A 22498-nucleotide genomic window follows, 5' to 3' on the forward strand; every position below is an offset into this window, starting at 1 on the left:
GGAAGATAGGATAGTACAGAGAACAACATAACACAAATTACACTATGATAAATGTGTAATAGGAATGTGAGTTTGACATTAGATGAAGAGAAGGATGAAGTTTGTTCCAACACTAAGGCCCCTTTCTAAGTGGCTACTCTTCCTTGATCAAAAATCACTTCCTAAATGCATGCCATCTTGGGGTGGGGGGAGGGATGAGATGGGGAGAAAATGTGGAACTCAAAATCTTGTGGAGGTGAATGTTGAAAACTAAAAATAAATATATAATTTTTAAAAAAAAATCACTTCCTATAAAATAATCTAATTTGAGGATCTAGTGTTTTGTAAGATTATCTGACAAAGAAAAGGATCAAATTTAGATTAATTGATATTAATTTTCAGAGTCTGAGAACTTGGGAATTGAACTGTTATCTTGATATTTATTTTTTTAATCGTTCTTGGTGCCTTTTACATTACTGACTCCTTTTTTTTCTTTTTCTTTTTTCTTCTATTTTATTTTGCTTTTCTTTCTTTTCCTTTTGGTTGGACTATTTGCATAATAATGTTCATGACTACATTTTGATAAGCCTGAAATGCTGAAAAGTTATAAAAAACACTGTACGAATAAAATGTAACTTGGAGGAATCAGAGGGCATTACTTGATATGATTCATTAGTGTTGAGCCAAGCCTAGGAGTAGGCAAGGTGGCTATCTGCCTAAGGCACAAATGGCAATGAGGCACGATAAGGTGTATGTTTTAATATATTTTTTTAATGAATGCACAAATTTTAATGCTTGAGAGCTCTACTTTCTATCACACATAGTTATCTATTTTGTTGTAAGTCAATTCGTATATGTTACAGAGAAGACCATATATCAGAAGACTCTGGTGAACATTAATACTTAAAAAGTGCAATATTCAAACATTTCTAAGTCACATAAATGCCTTGTGCTGTCTGTGGATTAGTGCCTTTATTTCAGAAATTGAACAGAATATTGTAGTGCACAATTAGCCCATCAGCCAAGACTTCACCTCTCTTAATTATTAGATTACATCAAAAGGTAATGACTGGAACTCCAACTTTTATTCAGCCAACCAGGAACTAACAGCTAATGTCTTCTCTACAGCTTCTGGGTTCTCTAAAGAGTTCTTAAGAAACTCAAAACTACTTTTCAACCCCCTGCGAAGTCGTCCTCTCTTGCCTGTTTTTCAATCTTTTCACCACAATAACTTCTTAGCCTCCTGCTCATATTTTTCAATGGCTTAATTCAGACCCTCCTATTGCCCAGGGACTCAAGTTTTACTTATGAGGTACAAACTCATCACATCTCCTCATGAGAAATTAACATTCCTTACCTAATTATCCCATACTCTCTAAATAGTTATATGATTTTTCATTTTGTTAGTTTTATCCTGCTGTGTTACAACAGTTCTATGCAAATGAGCTGAGGGACCATTATCCTCCATCACATTTTGTGACCTCAAAACTGTTTCTTCATAATCAGTATTTATCAACTTTCAATAATAAATTATTGATAATAAAATAATATCGACAATATCAATAAAATAGACATATCAAAATAAATAAAAACAAATGGCTAAAATAATAAAATAATCAATAAAATAATATACATTAATTAAAATGCTGATATAAAATAACAAAATATTGATAATTAGTAAAAATTATTTCCTTTCCCTTTAAACCATTAAATTATTCAAATATAAATGAGGTATCATCTTGTATTCATTACAAAGTGATTTGAGCCACAGGTTGTTTTCTGTCCCAAACTGTTCAAATCCTGCCTGAAAACTATTAAACCAAATTTTTCAAACTTTTTTCAGGGATCAAATTGTTCATCTGTGAAAAGGACAATATATTAAAGCATCCTTTGCTGGTTGATAAAACATTTTACTTAATTAAAAACACATTTTTCTGCCCCTTTCATCACAAAATTGCTCCACATGAAGGGGCCACTGTACCTTCCTTAGCAGTAGTCTTACCCTTTATTCGTTCCTTCTCTTGTCTCACTAAAAATCCTTCTTGTCATCATTATGTCTTCCTGCCAATTAGTTCTGATGCTTCTGTTGCTTTTGTTACCACAGAATTGTTATCCTTTTTTATTGAATAGCATCTCTTTTCTTCCATTTTCCATATGTGTTTTTTGAAAATGTGAGTTGATTAGTGAGTCGCCTGTGCATCCATACGAATCTCTTTAGAATGTTTTACCTTTTCTTTATCATCATAATTGTTTTGTGGCATCAACATCTCTTCTTCCATGCTTCACATCCTTCTTGGGTAGGTGTCCTGTGCAGATCGTGGGCCTTGGGATCATTCCCAGCCTATCCCTAAACTCTGAAACCACTTTTCCCAAATTCAGTGTCATTCTTGGAAAAGGCCCAGCTTCCTTTTTTCCCCCTCTGTCACAAATTCTATTTATCACGTCCTCCCAAGCGTCTCATTAGTTTTACTTCAACAACTAATTCTTTGTTCCTGATCAGAATCTAATTGAGAGCAGCAGTTTCTCTTGCTACTTTCTTCACCTCTTAAACAACGAAATTATTGTTAATACATACTAAAAATTGAATTAGCTTCTCATCTTTTGGGAGAGCTGAAATTCTTCATCACTGCTATATCACTCCTAAATTCGGAGTCCAAATTCTTTAACGATTTCATCCTGATGTGGAGGGGGCCTGTAGTATATATGTTCTCAGAATAATATGACTTTTGTTTTTTTCTCCACTGAATCTCTATCAAATGTTCCACACCATTTCCTGACATGCTTTCATCTTCTCAAAATAAAATACTCCTCCACTGTCCCTTTTGTCTGTCCTACTCTTTGTTAATAAGGCAGGCATTTCCTTGGCCATATTCCAGTCGTAAGTTCCTTTCTATCAAATTTCAGGAAGATCTAAGATTGACTTTGGTTCCTTGTAGTAGAGTTTCTAGTTTATTTTCAAGCTCAAAGTTTGTTTATTTGTAAGTATTTTATGAGACCATGGGTTTTATTGTTTGCTTTTTTCTTGGATATTCTTTCTATCTTGTAAGTCTGTTCTGGCCTGTGTCCTGTGAATTATTATTTACTTCTACTGATAGTATCTAATATTTGCATTTTTTGAGGGTAGTTTTCCATCCCTAGCCTCTATTTTTTGATAAATTTGTGAGACTCAAGGGATCTCTCTGTCTCTGTCTCTCTAACAATCTAAAACATTAATTGTATATTAAACATCTCCTATCTGTCAGGCACAGTGCTAAGCACTGAATATACAAATACGAAAAAACTCTCTGTATGTACACACACACACACACACACACACACACACACACACATCATAGGAATTCATTAGGTTTCTCAGTTGTTTCTGTCAGGCCAACAAGTGGCTACCTTCACATGGAATAGCCAATCATCACTTCAAGTCTTCTTCCTATGACTATTACTGGATGGTTTTTCTTTGTGGTTGTGTTTGTGTCTTTGTGGTTGTGGAACCACATCATCATTGCTTGGGGTGGGAATAGCTTATTTGCCGTTGGGCTTCTTTCATTTCTCAATCCTGAAAAATATTTTCCATTGCAGATTGCAATGGAAAATATTTTTCAGGATTGAGTTTTGAAGTCCGTCCCATTCATTAAAGAAAACTTTGATGCAATTTGAAGGATGACATCTTCATCCTCTCCATAGATCTTAAAGCATCAGCTACAGTGACATTTACTGTGTTAAGTTTGTTTATGCTCATTGTGAGCACTGCAAGGTGAGATAGCCAACTGCCCCATGAAATGATGGTTCTTATTGCCTTTGGATGCACAATGAAACCATATTGTTTATTTTTCTATAAAAGGGCCTATGAGCTTCTATTGAATTTCACTTTCTGTTTTCTAGTTTTATTGATAGCATAAATTTTAACATGGATGAGATTTAGTTCTTCCACTAGTACCTTAGCTCATCAGTTAGTGGACAAAGAGTGTTATATTAATGTTCATAAAACACTCTATATGAAAATCAGTGTTTCTAGCAATTGTGATTCTCAGCTCCCTGTGCTTTCTTTTGCTCTGTGCTATCAGCTAGAAAGGGGACACATAGAACTAAGAGGTAATAGGGTCATAGGTTTTTATTTTGTGCTTTTTTTCTGTTCCATGGGTTATGAAGGGAGATCTGGATTCAAGTCCTGCCTCTGACACAGGCTGGCTTTGTGACCTTGGGCATGCCACTGAATGACTCTAGATAATTCTTGAAGATCATGACTTGCATAAAAGGTGTGGATCTGTACTGGTGGTGGGTGTTTCCTTGCTTCAGAGTTTCTTGTATCCATGAAATCAGAGAGTTAGTCTCAAGTCCAATATTTACCCTTTATGATTTTCTATGAGTCCAAGGGTGTCCTGAAGTTGGCTTATACTGTCTTACAAAGTTGCTAAATTTCCAATGTTAACATATATACCTTGAAACTGGCAAATACTACAAATTAGGGTTAATTTATTGTTTTGTGACAGAGAAAGTGATGGAGAAAATGTTAATAAAATAGTTTAAACTTAAAAGTGTATCACACATACATTTCCCACCCTGGAGAGCTGATTGTAACTATTTACTAGTACATGCATGACTGACTATTGCCCCCCCCACCTCAATTTTTTTAAACTAGTAACTAACCTTCCAGTATGGAGCTGGTCACCAGGACTGAACTCAAAGATTTTTACAGCTTGGCAGCTCCTATGGTAGCTTGAGTTAAATTGGCATAAGCTTGGAAAGCTTAGAGACAAGTCCAGCTAGATGATTCCTATTGGAGTAGGACTGTTAGTTTACTGAGAGTTAATATACAAACTCAAGTTTTGTTTACTACAACGGCTACCCATTTGCGTCTGGGTATAAATGCATTATGAATTGATATGATGCTTGATTATCTATCTTTGTTGTTTATAAGTTCCAACCTGACAAATTGGTTTTTGAGTGTATGGAATACTTTAAAAAAAAAAAGACCCACATAAGGAGACCTTTTGGGATTTTGCTCAGGCTTGTGATCATTCAAAGAATAAAGTCAAGGGCATTCCCCCTTTCCATCAGACAATTTGATCTCAAGATAAAACAAGGATTATGAGCAAAAGTATAACTAAAACACGATTGTCAAGCATGCTAACAATGGGTAAAAGGTCAAAATACTTGTCAAAACCTTTTCATTTAAACTACTTTAGTCATACTTTATGTTTTATTACATGAGAACTCCAAGAAAAATAGCATGCATTTCCCCAAACATGGGAAATAAAGAATAATAGTATTGCCCAGTGAGAAATTTCCCATACTTATCTGGATTAAAAATACTTATGGCCAATGTCTTTTAACATCATTTAACAACAGCACAGTACTGGAATTAGCATAATAATTGAGGCCATAGCTATTGTTTTATAGTTCTTTTGAGAACTGTTTTTATTTTTTTATCCACTTTAACTACTTAGCCACTACACAATGGCTCTCTTTTTCAGGCTTATTTTACTCTATTCTCCCCTTCTATATATTGCATTTCAAAAAACTGTTCTGCTTACTATTACTAGAACTCAGCATTCCATCTCCTATTTTCTTGCTTTTGAAAAAAGCTGTCCTCAGGCCTGGGAAGCTCTCCCTCCTCTAGCCTCTACCTGGCAAGTTTATAGGAACTTTCTGACCCTCCTAGTCGCTGATGCTCCTTCCTTCCTCATATTATGCTGTATATACTTAGCTCTTTATGTGTTCTATTCCTCTCCCCTCACAGTAGAATGTAAACTCCTGAGAGGCAGGGACTATTTTGTTTTTGTTGTATCCCGAGTACCTAACACACAAAAAGCATTTAGTAAATACTTGTTGGATTCAAAGGTACCTGATGGCTTGCAGGAGTGAGCTCTTTTTCCTACCACTCACGCAAGTGTCCTACGATCTCTGGTCCTGCTTTTTCTCCATTTGCGGACGTTTTTATTGCCTCATCCCACGGTTCAAAAACACCTAATGGTGCCTTAATCTTGAGAGAGAATTTGACTACTTGTTGCTTTCCTCTGAGGTTGCCTTCAATTTATTCTGTATATGTTTTATATGTGCATAGTTGTTTACATGGTGTCTCATTAAAATGTGATCTCCTTGAGCACAGGGTCCATATATTTGCCTTTCTTTGTATCCCCAAGATTTAGCCGCTAAACTGATATTGCCATAATGTCTGGCCCATAGTAAGCAATTAATTGCTTGCTTACTGGCTGATTAATAGTTTGCCCAGTACGGTGGCAACAGAGTCACCCCAAGGAAGAATTATAAAGTAGATAAAGTTCACCTAGTGTCTTTAGCCTGGATTTCTATCATTTGATTAGTAGACAGTCCTACCAGTAAGCATTTCCCCCATTTAAATTTACTCTCTAGTTAGGAAAACATAAATACCCTATCCAACGTATGCTATCACATGGATGTAAGTCAATGAATTTCTTCCCTCAGGGGTACTTGTATGTTAGGTTTTAGCTCTAATTATGACTGAAGAAGACTGCTGTATCCTATTAAAGGAAGTTTAAACATCATGGAGTAGACAAGGAAAGTATTTTGGGAGCTGGAAGTCCTTCCTTGCACTCCTGAAATTAAACCATGTCAAATAAATGCCTGTATCATCTATTTGCGACATGTGGTCAGCCCTGCAAGCCAGGGAATTTTGGATGCTTGTGAAAGGTTTAGAACTGAAGAGTTATCAGTTGTTTTAATAATTCTTACTAATGAGGATCTTTTCTTTAAATCCTTTCCCTGATTCCTTTTAAAAAACTCTTTGACTAAAATGTATTTGGTATAAAAAGGCCATTAGTTTCTGTTAAGATTTCTGAAGGAAACATGTCCATTAGTTTTCTGTTGACTCCAGAAGGAATAGAAATTGTTTGAACAAATAGTGCAAAAGTGAAAACATGTAATTGATCAAATGGCTGTTTTTTGTATTTTTTGACAAACAAGGAGCCACCTTACTTCAGAAGAGGGATGGATTACTTTTCACATTTCATCTACCAAAAGGGACCAGTTCTTGGCTATTATTTAGCCATGACCTTAAGAGCACTTCTAAGACACTAAAGTTCCAAGAGACAAGTTCTTGAATACATAAATCCTGCCTTTTGTTTTCTCATTAAGCTCCATTTCAAAATCTAATTTGAGGTTTTTCACCTAACTCAACAACACATTGCCCTCTCACCATTTTAATAAGTAGCGTCAAAACAGGGATTATATGTTTAATTTTAATAGACTTAATAACCTATCAAAAAAGGTTCAAGTTTACTAAGTTTTTGTTTATGTTTAAAACATAGTCTTTTTGGAATTCATTTGAAGTTTCCTATTTGTGGAAACACATAAAATTTTGGCTATGACTACATTATATATGTGTGTGTGTGTGTGTGTGTGTGTGTGTGGTGTGGTGTGTGTATATAAATGTATACACATATATAGGTATATACATGTATATACATACACACATAGATACATATGTATATATGTATGAATATGCATGTGTATATATTATTTATATATACATATACACACATACATACACATGTATATAATTATACATGATATCCCAAAAGTCTTAATGCAGTTTTAAGCTACTTAAGTTAACTTGCACAAAAGAAATAGTCAAAGAGGTCTGAGGTGGTTAGCATCAGGTCTTTCATTAATTATGTCTGCCTTTGGAAATTTAAGGCATAAGTTAAGGGAAATAGAATGACTTGGTGATGGAGCACCATATGTTCATAAAGCAGACAGATGTATGTGTAGCAAATACATAACTGGAGAGGGTCTTATTGCCTCTTGACCGTGGTCTTGCCATTGTAAAAAATTCCAGATCTGTCATTTTTCTAGAGCAGTGGTGTCAAACTCAAATAGAAATGGGTTCACTAAATTATAATTAAGGATCCCTGCAGTCTGCATATTGATTTAAAACTGTGTATTAATATTTTTTATGTTTTATTGTGTTTTTATTTATTTTGTGAAATACTTCCCAACTACATTCTAGTATGGCTTGGGCCACACTCAAGAGTTGGGCTGCAAGTAGCCTATAGATCATGTATGTGACATCTCTGTTCTAGGATTCTTATAATCACAGATTTCTTTAGGTAAATTTCCACCTTCAAAGTACATAGTTCCACCTACTCTGTGTAAGGACAGTCTTACTCATTGTCATTTTTTATGGGATTTGACTGTAATGTAAGTAGACATGTTCTTTGCTTTATTTATGACCTCTCATATATGCATGCACATTTCTTGTCACTTTTGTAGCTTTAGAAAGTCCTATACACTAAGAGGGAAAAGGGTTTAGTGGAGAGGGTGAAGATTTTCTGTAGTTTTTGATATAGATCTTTGCTGAAGTATAGGGGAACAAAAAGCACATTAATCTTATTGGTATGGTAAAATGCTAATTGGACCTTTACCACAGAATATGAGTGAATATCAGGAAATATGTGCATTGTAAAAACATTATCTTTTGTTAACTGAAGCATATAAATCATTAAAATAGTCCAAGACATGAAATCATACAGATAAAATTCTCATTTTGGATTGAGTCTACGGATCTCCTTTGGGAAAAGATGAAAAAAAAATAGCCTCTTGCATATATTTCAGAGAGTATGACTACTACTTGGCATCAAATAATGTGCTCTGCTCTGCCACTTTCAGTGATACATTTTAATTTTTAAACTCTCAATTATATGGCAAGAGATTGAGGGGACTCCTACAGACTAAGCTTTATGAATCCACACAAAGCTGCAGTGTGAGTTGGAGGTAGTTTTGCTATGGTCTATACTCCTGATGGAACTCTTTGCCATCGTATTAGAGAATGATCACATTTGTACTTGTACATATTACAAATATAACACATATTGACTTCAAACTGTGTAGAATGTATAGAAGAATGTACAAACATGATATATATTTGTACAAATATGATGCTAACAAAAGCAACATGAATATCAAGGTGTGGCACACAAAGAAAGAGGCTCAATCAATGACTCATCTAAACAATGAACTGTTTTTAGTATAAACTTTTCATGGCGGCATGATATGGTGGCAAGAACACATTTCCTCATCTGTAAAATGATGGGGGTCTCTGTCGTCTCTTCCAGTTTTAGATCCTGTGATCCCAGTTGATTACATGTTTCCTGTTATCACCCATAAAAACCCTTTTTTCAATTCATATTAGGGAAGTGGTCTTAGATTCATGAAGGGTATGCTAGTGGAATACAAACTCTGGCAGCATCTGGAAAGGAGATGGGCATGGGATATTGATGGACTCTAGGTCTTTTCTTTTTCCTAGGGACCTCCTATAGCTAACTTTAGAGAGCCCTGCATCAGAGAGGTTGGTTATCAGATAATGATTATTTTTCTTAGACCCAGAAACTTGCAAGGAGTTAAGTGCTGTCCAGAGTGCTGCCTATCTGTCAATGGAGGAGGCACCCACACTGGTGAAACTGGAAGTCCTTGAAGCAATGAACTAAGGTAAAACTAAGAAGAAATGTCCTATGCAGAATGTGAAAGAAAAGAATGAGACACGCCAGAGGGATTCTTAGCTTTCTTGAAAGGCTCTAAAGCAGAAGGAAGGAGTACTCAAATAATAATATTTAGGAAAGAAGCAAAGGTCTTCAATTGTTTTTAAAAATGTGAGTTGTAAGAAAAGGGGCATCAGGGGAAGAAGAATAACACAGTTTCTTGAGAAGTAAGTTTCCATGAACTTTGAGAAATAACATTTAGTTTGGTGCCTGGTCTTCCTCTGGATATATTTGATCTAGCACCTAGGAGCAGTCCTATAAGAAGCCGAGAGTGAATACGTTTTAGACATGAAACAAAAAGCAAATGTCCCAACCGAAGGTATCATGAAGCCAAAATCATCTTCAAAGACCTTATGAGTTTTTCACCTGGCTTCAAGAAGGGCTCTGCCAAGAGTATCTTAGAATAATAACACCTACCTCCCAGGGTTGTTGTGAGGATTAAATGAGATAATATTTGTAAAGCACTTAGCATAATGGCTGGCACATAGTAGGCACTATATATATACTAGCTATGATGATGATGGTGATGATGATGATGTATCAAAATAAATTATTTGTGCTTCTCTCCCCTCCTCTCAGAGATGCATAGGACATTAAAAAAATGAAAACAGAAACCTTTTCTCTCTAGCTGGCACAAACAGCATGATATTGAGGAAAGAGAACCTTGTATTTGTGGTAAGAGGGCCTGGGTCTAAGTCTTAACTCTGTCCCTTACTACTTGTGTGATCTTGGTCAAGTCAATTAGTGTGGGCACTCCAACATAAACAATAGGAGTCAATAAGGGTTGCACGTGGGCATTGGTCAGTCACTGAGGGACAGTCACTTTACTCTCCTGAGATGATGTGGCAATTTCTAACTGGTCCTTTGTGTGTCCTCATCATTGGAAATTGTGTCAAAGAGGGATGACCATCAACCATCATGAGACATTCACTCTTTTGAATGAACCTCCTCACTGTGGAAAGGCTCTACCTCTCTTTCTTTGTACTGCCCTCTCTTGGGATAGGTTCAGTGTTGGTTTTTCCTTGAACTTCCAAGGGAAGGTGTTGAGGGGGGGATTCCTTTCTCCTTCCACCCAGGAGCGATGGCAGCTACAACTTTAGCAAATGGCAATGAGAACCTTTGTTTGACTTGAGAGATCCCAAAACTGTCCACATCTGCCTCCTCTCTTTTGTGTTATTTTTTCCCTGAGTAGCAATTCTGAGAAATTTCCAATGCTGGTGATAATTATATGAGTTTGAGAAGTTAGGGGTTCCTGAGGCAGTGTTGGCTTCTTGGCAGAAGGTGCTTCCTGCAGTGACACTGTTTTTCAGAGGGAAACATGACCTTGAGCAGGTTCATGCTGAACCTATAAGGACTGAAGAACCATATCTGTGAATTGCTCAAATACACAACTGTGTTATATACATAATACCAGTTTGGCACTCACAATGCATTATCTCATGGGAAAGTATAATAGTGGTGATAGATTATCATTTTGCTTTGAAGTATTTGTGAGTATTTTTGAGTCTTGTGTATTCAGTCCTATACCTCATACCTAATTTGTACCCTGAGTTACATAAAAACACAATAAAACAGAGTACATTTTTTCTGGAAGGAACTCTGTTAATAATTCCTTCTAAGGAAGACCTTAGACATGAGCAATGTCTGAGTTTTGTTTTAGAGAGTTTTAGGGAATATGCTAGGACCAGTTCTTTCTGACTTCTACCGCTGCACATTTTCAGTGTTAGTCTTTTTAGCTTAGAAACTTGCAAATGCTACAAATTAGGGCTTGATTTGTTTTGTTGATTATTCATACTTAAGAAAGTGATGGAGGAAATGTCAATAATATAGATTAAACTTGAATGTATGTCATGATTTTTGAGAGCTGGTTGTTAAATATTTATCAGCACATCATGGGAGATATTCTCTAGATTTCTATTCTTGGTTGTGGGTGTAACAAGCCAGAGAATTCAAGAAAAGCTTGATCTCTCTTTGAAGTAAGACTCTCCCAGGACACAAACTGGTTCAGGTGAGTGCTGAGCAGGAAGTAATGGAGGCTACTGAAAGCATTGCTGAAGGCCAAGAAAGCAATAGAAAAATAACATAAAACACTGGAGTCATGGGTGGCAGCCTCTCCTTTTCTATGGCAGAACATGGGATCCCCAAATCAATGTAAATAGATTTATTTTCAAAGTCAAAAATTACTGTCCTTGTTTTGGAACACACTATACAGTCTCCTTCCTGGTATTGTAGCATCTTGATTGGATAATGGAACATAAATAGAATTCTAGTGCTTTCAATTGATGGTAATGGAAGCCTGAAACCCCAAAAATACAGAGAAAGTAGACAAAAATTGGGAGATAAAGAATGTGTCACTCATCCTCGAGTGCACAGGAATTCTAATGAAGAAAACATTAATGTTTACTTAGTCATGGAAACTTTCCACTTGCCCATGAAGCCTCCTCTTAAAAATAAGACACCAAATCCCGTTTTATTTAGATTACCAGCTCTTATATAGGATTAGGACCAACCTTTAGTTTCCACTTTCCTTTGGATAACTCTCCTTACAAAGAGCCTATTGCTTTCCAATCATCATAGATAGTTGTAGAAGAGGAGCTTTTAATCTTTTTTTGTTTTTTGCATCATGGACCCCTTTGACAGTCAGAGAAGCTTGTGGACCCATTATCAGAATGATGTTTATAAATACATAAAATAAAAATACATAGGATCACATAGGAAAAGAAAACCAGTTATGTAGAAATACAGTTATCAAATTATTTTTTAAAATTCAGACAGCAGGTCAAGAACACTGGCTTTAGAAGGGCCTGGGGTTTGCTCTGATGAAGGCTGGGTTTTACTTTCATTTCTATTAATCAGGGCTGCTAGTTGCCTTTATTCTGCTAAGAAGTTCCTTCTCTTTCCGAGGACATGTAGGGCATGAAGACATACACACATACGTTAGGTTTTCATTCAAAATGTTTTTTTCTTATTGGAACAGAGGCTAGAGAGAGATTATGGCAAGAAGCTTTGTTATTGTTGTTGTTCCATTTTTCAGTTGTGTGTGACTTTTTGTGACCCCATGGACAGATAGGATAATGATGAAATGTTTTAATTAATTAATGGTACATAAAACCTTATTCTTTATTAAATATCATTAATAATGACATGTTTAGTGAGAGTAATGTTAGTATAGAGTATATTCAATTGAATATACTCTATAATTCTTGAAAATCTTGGTTTCACACTTTGTAATATAGCAATTTGGAGGGCCAATTCTAAATTCAATTTATTTTGGTATTTGGCTGTAATGGTTATCATAGTTGAAAAAAATACTTCACAAAGATATATATCGAAATGGAAAAAGTTCATCCTTAGTTGTACTTCATAAATCATAATACTTTTTTTTTTTGGTGAGGCAATTGGAGTTAAGTGACTTGCCCAGAATCACACAGCTAGTGAGTGTTATGTGTCTGAGGCCAGATTTGAACTTGCCACCTAGCTGTCCCCAATCATTATACTTTTAAATCTCATCCACTTACTTTTTTTTTCTGCTTTTTTTTGGCTTTGTTTTGGTTTTTTGGCTAGGTAATGGGGTTAAGTGACTTATCCAGGGTCACACAGCTAATAAGGGTTATGTGTCTGAGGTCGGATTTGAACTCAGGTCCTCCTGAATCCAGGGCCGGTGCTCTATCCACTGCACCACCTAGCTGCCCCATACTTTTGTTGAAATTTGGCTAATACATTTCCATCTTACTTGATGTCAATCAGTTGTCTTTGCAAACTAATCAGAAGACATTGCATTTTTATGTTTTAAACAAGCTGGTTCAAGGGGCAGCGAGAGACAGAGAGAGACAGACAGAGAGACAGACAGAGACAGAGAGACAGAGACAGAAACAGAAACAAAGACAGAGACACAGAGATAGAGAGAGAAATCGGGGAAATAGCATGGAGGTAAACACAGAGTTAGTAATCATAATTGTGAACGTGAATGGGCTGAACTCATGCATAAAATGTAAGCAGATAACAGAATGAATTACAAGCCAGAATCTAACAACGTGTTGTTTATAAGAAATACACTTGAAACAGAGACACACAGGGGCTGGAGTACAATCTATTATGCCTTAGCTGAGGGGTAGCAATCATGATCTCAGACAAAGCAAAAGCAAAAATGGATCTAATTAAAAGAGATAAGTAGAGAAACTACATTTTGCTAAAAGATAATAGATAGACAATGAAGTGATATCAATACTAAACATATATGCACTAAATCGCATAGCACCCCAATTCTTAAAGGAAAAGTTAAGTGAGTTACAAGAGAAAATAGGAAGTAAAACTATACTAGTGGGGGACCTCAACTTTCCCATCTCAGAGCTAGCTAACTCTGTCAATAAATAAATAAGAAATTAAAAAGATAAATAGAACTTTAGAAGAATTATCTATCATATCTATGATAACTCTCTGGAGGAAACTAAATAGAAATAGAACGAAATATACCTTTCACTCATCTGCACGTGACACCTTCACAAAAACTGACCATGTATTAGGGCATAAAAACCTCACAAACAAGTACAGAAAAACAAAAATATTAAATGCATCCTTTTTCAGACCATAATGCATGAAAAAATACATTCAACAAAGGCTATCAAGACATAGATTAAAAAATTGGAAGCTAAATAGTCTAATCCTAAAGAATGAATGGGTAAAAGAAGAAAACAGAAACACTAATTTCATTAAAGAGAATGACAGCAATGACACAACACATCAAAATTTGTGGGACGCAGCCAAGCAGCACATAGGGGTGATTTTGTATCTCTAAATGCTTTATCAATAAAATAGAGGGGCAGCGAGGCGGCGCAGTGAACAGAGCTCTGGCTTTGGAGTCAGGAGGACCTGAGTTCAAATCCGGCCTCAGATACTTAACACTAGCTGTGTGACCCTGGGCAAGTCACTTAACCCTGATTGCTTCAATTACTCAAGTATAAAATGAAGACCAGAATAATACCTATCTGTTATGAAGATTAAAGGAGATAATATTTGTAATGTGCTTAGCACAGTGCCTGGCACATATAGGTACTTAATATATTCATATTTGCTTCCCCTTTCTTTCCTTTTCTTAAAAGTTTGATCCTACTCACTTAAAAACTGAAGGTCAGACAGTCTAACTCCCTCATTTTATAGATGAAGAACCTGAGTTTCAGAGAGGTGAAGTGATTATCTATGATTATAAAGTGACAAATATGACAAATAAAATGATAAGATGAGAATTATAAGAAAAAAGAAAAGAATAATTCTGTTGCTGATTTTATTGTAATCTTTACCTCCTCAGTTGGTATAGGAGATAGAGCTTAAGGCCCAAAGTCAGGAAGACCTGAGTCCACGTCAGGTGTTAGACATTTGTTTGAGCCTAAGCAAGTCAATTAACTTCTGTTTGCCTCAGTTTCTTCATCTGTAAAATGAGGAGAATTATAGCACCTACTTCCTAGGTTCTTGTGAAGATCAAACAAGATGATAATTGTAAAGTGCCACGTAGCACCATGTAAATGTTAGCTATTATTATTATTATTATTATTATTATTTTAAATTAGCATTGACTAATTTAGGGTAGTGTATGGTGTTGTTGTCTTTTCCGGGTGATTTCTGTTGATAGTCTTTTGTTTTTGCATTGCTTCCATTTCCCAACTTACTACTTTCCCTTTTCTTTCTTCCCAGAGAGCCATCCTTAATAACAAAGAGCAAAAAAGAGGAGGGGAAAGGTCCAGCAAAACAATCCTGTATGACATGACACAAAGTACGTGCCCTGCGTTTAACAGTGGGATTCATTCCTATGCTTTATCAAAAGGTGAGAAACTTTGCACCTGCCCTTTTGAGGCCTCTCAGAAGTGGGAAGGCAAAACCAGTTAACCGACTGGCTTTTTCCTCCATCAAAGGAATTTTAAAGTTTTCATTTCTGATAGAGGAGAAAATACACATTATTTCTATAGTTTCATGGCAACCATGAATAAAATATTGTTATGAATAGATCATCACTGCATTGGCTATAATTTACAACTTGACATTTTCTCCTTGGTTTTCTTTCCAGAAGAGAGAGAAGGATCGGCGTCAAAACACAACAGATTTGATCGACCTTGGTTGACGTAATGAATATTTATTTAGCTGTGGTGATTGCTTAAACTTCAGATTCTTCACTGGGGACTCTGCTGCCTGGCAAAATTATAATTTGGCCTAATTTTAATTCATCTTTCCCCTTCCTTTCCTCATTTCTTATGTCATTCTCTTTAATTTGATCCCTGCCCATAATGTCAAGCTTATTTTTAATATGTCCTTAAATAGAAAACTGAGTAAGATTGATTGAAATAATCACGCACATATCACAATTTACAAATCAGAGAGCTGAAATGATTTAAACTCATAGTTAAAAAAATAAGAAGTCATTGTGGAAATTAGGGGGTGGATGGGGACAGGAAAGTCAGGAGATGGACAGCACAAAGTAAATGGATGGTAATCCTTTGAAAGGGGAAAAAGAGTGCTCATGGAAATTTCTATCTGATAAAATGCCAAAATATATTAAACCAAGTCTGATAGTCATTATATCAGACTAATAATAGTATTGAAGCTTGCTTCAAATCTAGGAACAAAGAAGAATAAGAATTCTATGCACAAAGGAAACAGCAAGGAACAATCATTCTAGGTCAGAGAACTTATCAGCAGAGGGCTATGAAAATAATTTTGGAAGAATGGGATATCTCAAGATGTTTAATGAGAAGGAGCGACGAAAGAACCAGTGAAACACACAATGATTAAACCAACTGGGATGTGCCATTGCTTTCACTACGGACATTTGAGTTACAGAGTTTTTTGATAAAAGAAGATAATGGCTTCTATTTTTTGAAGATATTATTATACACCAATGAGGAAATGATGAAGAACCCTGGTATAACCTGGCATCACTCTGCAAATCAAACATGCAGAAAGACACACAAAAAGTATAGTATGTAGCAAGTTATTACTCTTTTAAATAGGATTAGGGACTGGACTTGTGATTTCATCATACTGGGAATTCCTGGATAAGGTACCTCCCTCTGCAGGTTGGTACCTTCTATGCAGGCTTAGAAAGTTACTCAAAGCACTGAGAGGTTAAGACCCAAACCCAGGGTCACGCAGACATAGAACCTGAATATTGGCTTTGGAGCCAGCTCTAGCCATTATAGCACACTGCCTCTCATAATGTTTGAACGGCATAGAAAAAAAATTAGGCTGAGACAACAACGACAACAACTACAAAGATACTAACCACTGAGTTAAGAACAAGTTACTTTTGAAGAGCCAAAGGTTCAATTCTAGAAAATAACTAATGTTAATTATTCTTGTTCTGTTCCTTCACTTCGGAATTCTCCGTTGGTTTTAGCCAGTCGTCTTATAAATAAATGTGTGCTTTGAGTCAAAGGGAAACTGCCAGAGGTTGTGGATGATTTAGCACTAATCTATTACCAGCGATGGAGAAATAATTCCAAGGGAATATACAATGTTGCTAAGAGGTAGTAGCGGAACTACAATCTTCCTTTCTTCAATACTTCAAGGTTTTCACTTGAAATGAAATGCAACAATGATATCATCAGTTTGGGTGATTGCTCTACCAACACAGATCTGCAATCCTTCCCTTCTTTAGTAGACAGTTTCAAAACTTGCTACGCTTAAACAGTTCACCATCTGGTGCTATTTGATATTCACTCTAGTCTCGTATCTTCAACTGCTTAATTAGAAATCTCTTAATTTTTTTTCAATGTTTTATTTGGGGAAGAGGAATTTGAAAGGAGATACCATGAATACTTGTAAAAATAAATGAAATTAAAAAAAATTAGATGAGAAAAAATGTAGAATGTAAGCTCTATGAGGGCAGAGCCTGTCTCCCTTTTTATATTTGTATCCATAAGCACTTTATGGATGCTTTTATTAATGCTTGTTTACTTATTAATGCTTGTTAACTGACAGATTGTTAATGGGGACATACTTCATGTTAGGGCATTCCAGAGCTTGCATTGCACTGGTAGGCTTTTGATAACCAATGATCTCCTCTAGTATATGATGAGATATTAGGTCAGGACTTTAGTGGAGAAAAAAAATAGCAAACATTATTTTTTGTTGTTGTTCAGTCATTTCAGTTAAGTGTGACTCTCCATGACCCCATTTAGGCTTTTTTTTTCCTTTTTTGGCAAAGATACTGGAGTAGTTTGCAGTTTCCATCTCCAACTCATTTTACACATGAGGTAACTGAAGCAAACAGGGTTAAGTGACTTGCCCAGGGTCATATAGCTAGCAAGTGTCTGAAGCCAGATTTGAACTCAGGAAGATGAATTTTCCTGATTGCAGGCTCACTACTCTATCCACTGTGCCACCTTGCTGCCCTGCAATGTCTTTATTACCAGTGTGATTTTTGTAGATAAAATTAAACTCTAATAGATGATAAGCCGAATGGGGCTCAGAACTGAGAAACAGGCCACCCAATTATAGTTTTAAAACTCTAAGAATAGTGTCATGAGCTGTTAGTTATTTGTTAAGCCATCTTATCTGGTATTAGGTGTTCATGTTAGTCAAGATAAGAATAAGCTGTATTATTTTGGCCTTTTCTGCTTGAGCTGTAGAAAGTAATAGCCAGAAATGGTTTTTAATGCTAGTATCTTTGCTTTATTATCTTCAGTTCATCCTGTTTGTGTCTTTTTTTGTAAGTAGTTGTTTTCCAATGTCTTCCCCATTAGACTATGAGCTGCTTGAGAGCAGGGACTGTCTTGTTTTTTTTTTTTTTGTAGTATCCCCAGTGCTTAGCACAGTTTTAAGAACATAGTAGGTGCTTAATAAATGCATATTGACCGACTATCTGTCCAATAACAGTTGAGGGGAACATTCCCTCTCTGGTATCTATCAGTATAAGTAAATATATCACTCTAGTCTCATATCTTCAACTACTTAATTAGAAATCTCTTAATTATTTTCAATGTTTTATTTGAGGAAGAGGAAGTTGAAAGGACATAGCATGAATACTTATAAAAATAAATTAAATGAAATTTCAGAAAATATATTCGGTCAGAAAAAAAAAGAAATCTCCCCTCAGATTTTTTTTTGTTGGTGTAAAAAACTGAACTCATTCTCTTTTTTTCCTCAACAGCTTACCGTAATGACTTCTCTTTTTCTGTCAGACAGAGAACTATTTTTCCCAGTCATCCAAGTTAGAAATCTCTGGTTCCCTTTGGCTTTGCCTTTTCTCTAATCCCTTCCCTTACCTCATATTCAATCAGTCCAGTACTGTTAAGTATTTTTGTTCACACTTGCCACTTCCACTCTTTCCCTGTATTAGCACTCCAGCCCAAGAATTTACAATGTTACAAACAAATGATGACAATGGAGTTCTAATTGTTTATCTGCTTTCTTTCCCTCTCCACTATAAACTATGCACTACTGGGCTTTAATAATTGTGATGGTGTATAACACAACCCATTTATGTCTCCTAATTTTGTGAGATCCATGTCTGGATCCTTCCATAAATCTTCAGTTTGAATTTCTTTGCAACTGCACTAGAGGATTTCCTCTAAGTCATAAATTCTTGACCTCTTAAGAGATCTGAGGATAGATTTCCAGGGGTTCGTAAACTTAGATGGGAAAAACTAACACCTATATTTTCACTAACCTTTGCTTTCCCTTGTCGTTTTATGTATTTTATTTTATGCATTTAAAACTATTATTCTGAGAAGTGATACATAGGCTTCCCTAGATTGCAAAAAGGAATCCATAACCCCCCCAAAAGGTTAAAAAGCCCTGTTTGAGGTCTTTTAACATTCTATCAACACCAACTACTACGTGCATAATTCAAAGATGTCAAAGGCAGAGGTAAAGAACCTATATGTAAAAAAAAAAATTTATTACAGTACTTTTTGTTGTATTAAAGAATTGGAAACAAAGAGTATCCAACAGCTGGTGAATAGCTGAACAAATTGTTGTATATGAATATAATGGGATGTCTTTGTTCTAAAGAAAATGACAAATATGATCAATTTAGAGAGACTTAGGACAATCGTGTTGGTATCTCAAAAGTCTTACTGCAGTTTTAAGCTTGTTAATGTTTAAAACATCACCAAGACTTTTGAGATATCTGGTGTTAAATTTAATATACACTAAAGAAAACAAAGTTATATAATCTGATACAGAATGAAATGAATAGAACTAGGGAAATAATAAACACAGTAACCATAATAATTTAAAGGAAAACACCTTTGAAAAAGGACTTTGATTAATGCATTGAATAATTATAATTTCAAAAGGCTGACAATGAAGTACGCCTTCTCCCTTTTGGCAGAGACATGACAGACTAGAGGTATAGAATGGCATGTGCATTTTGAGACATCCTGATGCAGTGAATCATTTTTCGTGACTCTACTTACACGCTGGAGATGCCTAAGCCCAGTCATCTGTCCTTCCAATGTACTTCGGGCCTTGCCATCTGTCTGTTGATGCACCATTCGGGGTTCTGTGTCTCTCTCTACATAACTGAAGCTAAACTGTCTCTTAAGTGCTGTCTTCTTCAATGAGAATATGAGCTCCTTGACAGCAGGGACTCTTATTTTTCTATTTTGTTCCCAAAGCTTAGCACTTGCTTATACAACAAGCACTTAATAAATGTTTTTAAATTTTTTCATTTATTCTGTTGGGCGAGGTCATGAGCAGTGATAAGGATAAAAAAGAACAGTACAATTTTAAAAATGCACAGAGGAAAGCGAAAAGTTCAGAAGGGAACATAAACAAGTCAATCTTGTTACTTCCATATTTAATATACACTTAAGAAAACAAAATGTACATAATGGAACCTCAGTTTCACACGCAACATAATTTTTTGTTTTTCCTTGTATAATACAAGTATGTGTTTGGAATAAGTTCATAATGCAAATTAAATTAAATATTGAAAATTCTATGGGAATGGGTACGGCATAATGGATGTCCCTCTGTTATCCCCTGTTTTTTACATAGCTTTATTATCTTGACCATTGTCATCATCATCATTGTGCACATTACATTCACACACCACTTTAATCTTGCAAAACACTTTCTGTACTTATCTCATCTGATTTTGATTATTAGCAGAAGCCAACTGCTCTATACCCATTTTACAGATGAGGATGGTAAGACTCAGAATGTCTAAGTGACTTGCTCATAGTATCACACAGTTCCTAAGTTTCTGAGGTGAGATTCAAGCTCAGGTCTTTTTGCCTTGATTATTTTTCCTATTTCAAAAGTTGTATTGTGGGCGCTGGGTCCTCAAAAGCCCTGGCAGTGAAACGCCAGCTCTTTTAGGTTCTACTGTGTGATAGAAAAACTTCAAGTGTGACCCTGCTGATGAACTGTGCCTGCCATCTGAGGACCATCCTAGCAATGTATGGATAGACACGTAACCTGCCTGACCACTGGGTGATGAATTTTTTAGCTGTGGCAACCTGCACAGCTATCAGATTTTAAATATTGCTTTATTGGCTCACTCCTCTGCTTTCCATCTGTTCAAATATTATTTAATATATATTGAAGTTTTGTCTCTTTCATGAAGATGCCCCCAACTTCTCTGAATTCCTGTGTTCTGTAATGCTTCTATCATTCATTTGACATTTCATCATTCTGCCTTATAGTGTCATTTAATTCTTTCCCCATATATGTATTTTATGTCCATGAGAGAGATGGTAAGATCTTCAAAAGTAAAATTGGAATCATGATCTTTTTTCTCTTCTCTAAGATGCCCAGCTCATCTGGCATACAGTCTGGGTGCTCGGCATGGACTGATCTGTAGCTTGCTTTTATTGAATACCTGTGACATTTGTGACTGCAGAGCATGGACCAGTTCAATACACATAAATGAGTGATTTATTTGTGATATGTTGCCAAATGTAAAAAAAAATGGATTTTCTATGCATGGGCAAAAATATTTATATTTGGTGCCAAATCAGGCATATCTAGGCAGCTAGGTAGAGCAGTGGCTACAGTGATGTACCTGGAATCAGGAAGATCTGAGTTCAAATTCAGCTTCAGACACTTACTAGATGTGTAGCCTTGGACAAATTGCTTACCCTCCATTTACTTCAGTTTCCTTAACTAGAAAATGGAGATAATAATAACAACACCTACCTCCCAGGGTTGTTATGAGGATAAAATGAAAGAATGGTTGTAAAGTGCTTAGCACAGTGCTTGACATGGTAGATACTATAAAAATGCTTATTCCTTTCTCTTCTCTTCCTCCATATTTAAACCTGTCCAGTCATTTCAGAGGTAGTGTTGTTCAATGGTCAGAGAAATGAAATGAGAATCAAAAGACATAGATCCTACTCCTGACTGCCACTAAGTCATGTGCAATATTGACCTCAGTTTGGTCCTCAGTTTTCTCATCTGTAAAATGAGGGGCTGGACTACATGGTCCCTAAGGTCATTTCTATCTTTTAAATTCTATTATGCAAGGAATTATGTGAATGGAATTGTTTTAAGTGAAGTAAATATAATCATACATATATGTTTTGTTGTTAGTGATGTGTCTATTTGAAGGGAAATTTAGGAATAATTCTCATGGTGCATTTTGTTTATACTGTCAAAAGAAGCCTTGATCTGCTAAAATACTCAGCTTATTGAAAGTGATTTTATTTTGAACCGTAAGGCCAAAGCTCTAGAACTGGAAGGAGTCTCAGACATCTAGTCTAACTCTCTAATTTTATAGAAAAAAGAAACTGAGGTGTAGAGAGGTTCCATGACCAGCTCAAGGTTACATAGGTAGTAAGCATCAGAAGTAAGAAGGTTTTTTTGGCTCTTGAACCATTATATTATTAGGCCATGCTGCCTTTCCTGCAATCTCATCACTTTAGGGAGCTTTCTATGAAGAAACTTCCTGTGCCAATGCAGACTGGCATCAGCTCCACAATTTATGATATTAAATAGTTTCCTGGGGCACTGAATGGTTAAGTCGCTTGGCTAGGATTACATGGCCAGTATTCTGACACCAACATTCATATTTT

At 35.8% G+C, this 22498-nt stretch overlaps 1 protein-coding gene across 1 annotated transcript in view; it reads right to left on the reverse strand.

Moving 5' to 3' along the window:
• The window catches only part of TACR3 (tachykinin receptor 3), a 102882-nt gene that overhangs the window by 17481 nt on the left and 62903 nt on the right, over positions 1–22498 (reverse strand). The window lies entirely within an intron of this gene.

This window comes from Vombatus ursinus, unplaced genomic scaffold, assembly GCF_900497805.2.
Source record: "Vombatus ursinus unplaced genomic scaffold, bare-nosed wombat genome assembly UNPS02014821.1, whole genome shotgun sequence".
Lineage (NCBI taxonomy): Eukaryota > Metazoa > Chordata > Mammalia > Diprotodontia > Vombatidae > Vombatus > Vombatus ursinus.